Here is a 5,925-nt window from a genome sequence, read left to right on the forward strand (position 1 = left end):
GCAGCAGCTTCTAATGCAAATGAGTATATGTCTTATAAAATGTCACTAATAAACTCCCTGTCATTCATCACTGGAGTAAGATATCACATAAGAAATCACCTTTATCTTTTAACAAAAATCATCAAGTGAAACTAAATTAAAATAACTAATTTCTTTTATTATCTCACTATATTAAGGTAGAATGTGTGTGTGTGTGTGTGCATGTGTGTGTTGTGATTTATTGATCTGAATTAAACTGTTGAGTTAAAGGCCTTCTTTTTCCATGTTGGGAAATATGGTTATGACACTTAATCTTTGTTTTTTACACACAGACAAGGACAAGAAATATGGATATGAGGCAAAAAAATTAGGCATCATGCTTCAAGTAAGTGCTATGTTAGAGTCCAGAGATCTATGTTTTAGCCCTATCCTGGCCTTCTGTTACCTGTGTGACCATGAGCAAATCACCTTCTCTGAGCCTTCATTTACTGTCTGTAACCTAGAGATATCAATATTTGCTTTATTTGACTGGTTTTGCATGCTTGGAATCTGTGAACTATTACACAAGTATAAAATGGAATTGTTTAAAGTTAAGCTAGATTACTTTTGATCAAAGTGCAAAGCAATAATCAAATCACCTTTTATGTCAAAAAATACTCCTTTATCAATAGAGACTTTATCAATGGAATCTATCATCCATGGCTATTTCTTTTTACCGTGTTACTTTAAAAATAACAACAACAGATAAAAATCATTTGAGGCATTCATTCCTGACTCTGAAGTTTTTTGCTGGTAGCAAATAAAAATAATAGCTCCCATCACTAAGTGCCAAGGTTGTGCCTGGGGCTTCACATACATTATTTCTGTTTCTCACCAAATGTCTGCAGGAAATACAGCGATGCAGTTAACAATTATGCAGATAAGTTGAGGAAGGCTCAGTACAATGCCTCTGACCAAGCCACTGAGTTGGGTCATAGCAGAGTTAGAATCCATACCTGGCTGGAACTCCTGTCGATGCATCAAGCATTTGACGAAATCCTAACAATGGAACTTTGCTGCTCAAATACCTCAAAGTGTTAGATCTTAGGAGAAACTCCCCAACAGGTGAGCATCCTGAAGGTGAAGGTCTTTTTTCTGGGAGAATGGCTATTGACAACTATAAGAAATGATAGTTTTCCTATCTCTTACTTGAATATTGTTTCTCAGATAAGTGGTTTTGAGCCAATATTGTCCAGATACTTCCCTTCGGCACCCCTACCTTATGTTTTAGTTTTAAAGAAATTTATCTTGTTATATTTTCAAAGAAGAAGCTTACATTTCTATCATAAGTAATTAGTATGCATAAAGCTGTTTGTTTAGACTCGTTCTTAGCAATTCATTGCCAGAAGTGGACTACATATAGAGACAAACTTCCTGTCATCACAGTGTCTGTAGTGCATGGTTCCTAAATCACATATTGTTAGAATTGTAGGATGACCTGCACACCATCTAAGAAAATTGTTTTTTTTTTTAATTTTCATTTTTAAAGATTTATTTATATGAGAGACAGATAAAAAACACATGGGGGTGGGGAGGACAGAGGGAGAGGGAGAAGGAGAGAAGCAGACTCTCCACTGAGCGTGGTGCTCAATATGGGGCTCAATCCTACAACCCTGAGATCATGACCTGAGCTGAAATCAAGAGTCAGACGTTTAACCAACTGAGCCACCCAGATGCCCAAAGAGAGGAAGTGACTTGCATGTGGTCACACAACCTATTATGAAGGTTCCAGAGGTACCCAGACCTTTAACAAAATATTGTTCCCGTTTTCTCAGGATCTTATCTGTTGCTTTGACTGAATCCTCCAGCATAGTAACAGCTGTTCTACTTACTTCAGGGTGAGTAATAAGTTCACTCCAACCCTCACTACCATTGTTCATGAACTGGGGGCCCTGTACCAACACCTCTCCCAATACGCAAACTTTGTCAACTCCTAGAGGACTACAGAAGGCTTATCCGTGGGCTTCTTGTATTCATGATAAAGACTTGTATCTACCAGCTTTAAGCTCATCTTGCCCTCTCTCACCCACTCACTGTAGTTGAAGGCTAATTGGCACCATCTTTGAAGAATGCGCTTCTGTGAGACTCATGAAGCCTTGGAGTGACAATGTAAGTCTATAGGAAATAGAATTTGGCTTACATAAAATATTTTTGGATCCTCATATGTACTAAATACTATATTTGCTCCAAAATGTTTTGTCTTCCATATAAATTTTAAGTCTAACTTTTCCTCAGCATTCTATTTCTACAAATCATTGTGTTGAGAATAGGAATGACATATAGGGATGGAGAGAGAGGGAAAAGGCTGACTGAGCAGGGAGCCCTACCCAGGGGTGAGGGGGCTCAATCCCAGGATCCTGAGATCATGACCTGAACTGAAGGCAAATGCTTAACCAACTGAGCCACCCAGGTGCCCAGGGACAAAATTTCTATATGTAAGTGTAGAATTTAATTATTCATATATTCATGTGAAATTTAAAAATTGAAATATGAAATAAAAAATCAAGAATGCATATAATTTTGTTTTGGTTTCTCATCTGCCTCATAGAAACTGTTGTCCCCTGGAATACACACAATCTTTTAAGACTATTTTATTGGAAATTCATTCCTGTAATGTGACTCTAAAGATAGGTGTCTATGTGACACACAACATGGACATATTGCAATTAGACGTAATCAATTTATAAATGTAAGCAGAGTGTTTTCTGGGAAGAGAAAGCACAAAACAATGTTAATATGAGGATCCTGGTATTTCTAAAATAGAATTTATTGCTTAAATGTAGCCTTTTCCATTGAAAAAATGGAATTATTATAATTTGCCCTTTGTTTCTGTTATTGCTGCTCTTTCCTGGAGTGACTCATTGTAATCTTTTATCAGTTCTATTTACCTTTTCACAAGTAAAATATTAAGATATTTGAAATAGATTAATATATTAAGCTATTCTTTTCATTCTATTTAGTATTTGAGGTTTGTGTATACCTCTACACACATTGTGTGTGAATACATATATCTTCGAATGTGTTAAAAGTAAAAAGCAAGCAGAGACATCTTGCAACACAGAGATTTTACAGAGATATACAAAGAAAAATTTAGTCAGTCCAGATATCAGTTGATAACAAGAAATCCATTTAACTGATGGATAACTGATACTGCAAATCTAGAAAGCATCGGAGAGACTCATGAGAAAACTGAGTAACATTTTGGACTATCTCAAAGAAACAGAACCATGCTGTATAGGCAAATGTAGCTAAGTCCATGGAACAAAAATAATATTATGTAGGTTCTGGTCCTTCTGTAATGGAATATTTGCTTAAATGTTTCTTAAAGTGAAATTTTTATAATATTTCTTTTGTTGTAGCAGTTTCTATTATAGTGGCATGGCTTAGATTCAAGAAATTTATTGAGGAATTTGGGTAGAAACATTTGATGATTATATTAATGGTCTAGTCTTGAGAATGTCAGAATCAAAAAAGCCAGAGAGGTCAAGCATTGTGGCTTCCTCTTTAGATGTGAATCTTCTCCAGCATTTCCAGTATGTGAAATATATATATATATATATATAATGATGAAGAAGCTTTTCCCTGCCTATACTGACAGTTCCTTCTGTTGATCTTGAATTCATCCATTCAACCAATTTTAGTGACTACTATATGCCACACACATTTATGTATTGAGACATATACAAAGGAAAAATAAGATACTGCCTCTGTCCTGAAGGCCCTCACAGTCTCCTGAGGGAGAGGAAATTATAAGTAGTTTATTAGAATGACAGGTAATATGCATGTAGTAAGAAAACATTAAAAGTTCTGAATGAAATCAGAGGAGAGAGTGATAGATGCTGGACTGAAGAGTTGACATGGAAAATTGGTGTTGAGTCATTACAAGGTCCTATTAAATTCCCTATTCTCTCTCTCTTTTTTTCTTTCTCTCTCAGACATACATGATAAAATTATGTAGCCATTTTTTTGTTCTTCATGGTAATAACTTTATGACTTATTTATTTTATTTTATTTTTTTTGCATTTGCCATGCTCATGTTCTAATCGATAACCCTAATAATGAACTTTACCAGAAATATACCCAGATGACCCAGTGAAGCATGAATTGAGCTAACGTGCCTCCAAAAGACATAACAAAGACTTCTGAGTAAGATTACAGGGCTCAGTGAAAACAACTGTTTTCTAATAATCAGCAAAGTTTAATGATGCAGTGAGCTGCTGTGGTGAGTACTAAGTTCTTCAACATCAGAGCCATCTGAGTAATGCTATACTTTTGAGTGGAATCAAATTATGTTGACTTTTGAGTTAAAGTTACAGAGTTGTGGGTTGGATCAGAAAACCTTTATATATAAATATTTAGTCATTTTAACCTTTTGTTCTCTTTCTGGATACAATTCTATGATCTGTGTCTGATAGTAATTTTAGGCAATCGGAACCAAGGACAGAGATTTCTGTCACAATGTCATGATGTTGATTTGATATTAAATGGCAACAGTAGAGGGGCACCTAGGTGGCTCAGCAGCTGAGCATCTGCCTTCAGCTCAGGGAGTGATCCGGGGTCCTGGGACCAAGTCCCACATTGGGCTTCCTACATGGAGTCTGCTTCTCCCTCTGCTATGTCTCTGCCTCTCTCCCTGTGTCTCTCATGAATAAATAAATAAATATTTTTTTAAATGGCAACAATAGCAACCACAGATTACCTGCAAATATATTGTGTAATAGGTCCAACTAATCGATCAGATTAATCAATCAGTCTAAGTTAGACTTGAGAAAGAGGAAAGCAACACACTGTACTCTTATTTAACAATAAATGTGTGCAATAAACATTGTTATTTATAGATATGAATGATGTATATATGTGTATATATGTATATATATGCCTATAGGAATATGTATATATACATATATGTATGTACATAAGAATAAAATATTTTTATAATCTGTCAGTATATGTTTATGAATGAGGAAGTGAAAGCTAACCATTTGTTCTCAATTTTTTGTCCACCAGTCTCCATTGACCCTTCTGAGAGGCAATGATAAATGACTATAATAAACAAGACTTTTCTCAAGGTCACATTATTAGTAAAGAGATTCAGTCCCAGTTATGATTTTAAATCTCATTGCTTTTCTACATATAGAAGAGGAAATATGCCAAAAATGGAAAGGTTGCATCTGCATAGCCCAAAATAATCATGCAATTCAACCAAATTCAAAAGAAGAAAAATGCATTTTGTAGAGAATGGAGAGAGACATTACTGGAAAAGTAGTTTATTACTAGCTATATTTAGTTGCTTAAAAACACTTTGCTTTTTAACATGTATATTTGTATATATACTGAAGCTTTATTTTCCCAAAATGACCCTAACCTAGTTTGAAACACCTCCTGAGACCAGGAAGTTATAGGTCAGAACCAGTGGAAATCTGTCTAATTCTGTTGACATACAGTCAGACTGGGGGGGTAATTTCTGGAATGGGGTTATGATATTTTTGGTACTATGTAAGAAGTTTCTTGTCCTCAAGATTGAACTTTTAATAGGAAAATGAAAATGATCCAAACTAAACTCTGAATTTACATGGAAAAAATAAGGACAGTGTTTTGGAGTGAATGAAAAATAAATACAATAGTTAGATAATGTAAACAATTGACTCTAGGGTAAGCCCCTCAAAATAATTACACCTAAATTCTCATGAAACAAATAAAGGCTTTGTAAGAATGTTGCTAGCATGCCTGATTAATATCTTTGGAAGTTAAATAATAGGTGTTAGGAAATTTGGTGATAGTTTATACAAATTTCATGAAGCCATATCTCTTACATATCTCCATATGTAAACACGTGCACATATTGAGGAATGAGCAACCAGTAAAGCCCTCACATCCTCATTAATAGTAGTGCAAATCTGATCCCCA

The 5,925-nt window shown here is 35.0% G+C and overlaps 1 long non-coding RNA gene across 1 annotated transcript; it reads left to right on the forward strand.

Annotated features, from left to right (window-relative positions):
* The first annotated feature begins 308 nt into the window (after positions 1–308).
* Positions 309–1,860, forward strand: LOC118351155 (uncharacterized). Its single transcript, XR_004806047.2, has 3 exons — positions 309–364; positions 867–1,083; positions 1,794–1,860. It is a non-coding gene; the product is annotated as an uncharacterized LOC118351155 (long non-coding RNA).
* Positions 1,861–5,925: the final 4,065 nt, after the last annotated feature.

Source organism: Canis lupus, chromosome 17 (assembly GCF_003254725.2).
Source record: "Canis lupus dingo isolate Sandy chromosome 17, ASM325472v2, whole genome shotgun sequence".
NCBI classification, from domain to species: domain Eukaryota; kingdom Metazoa; phylum Chordata; class Mammalia; order Carnivora; family Canidae; genus Canis; species Canis lupus.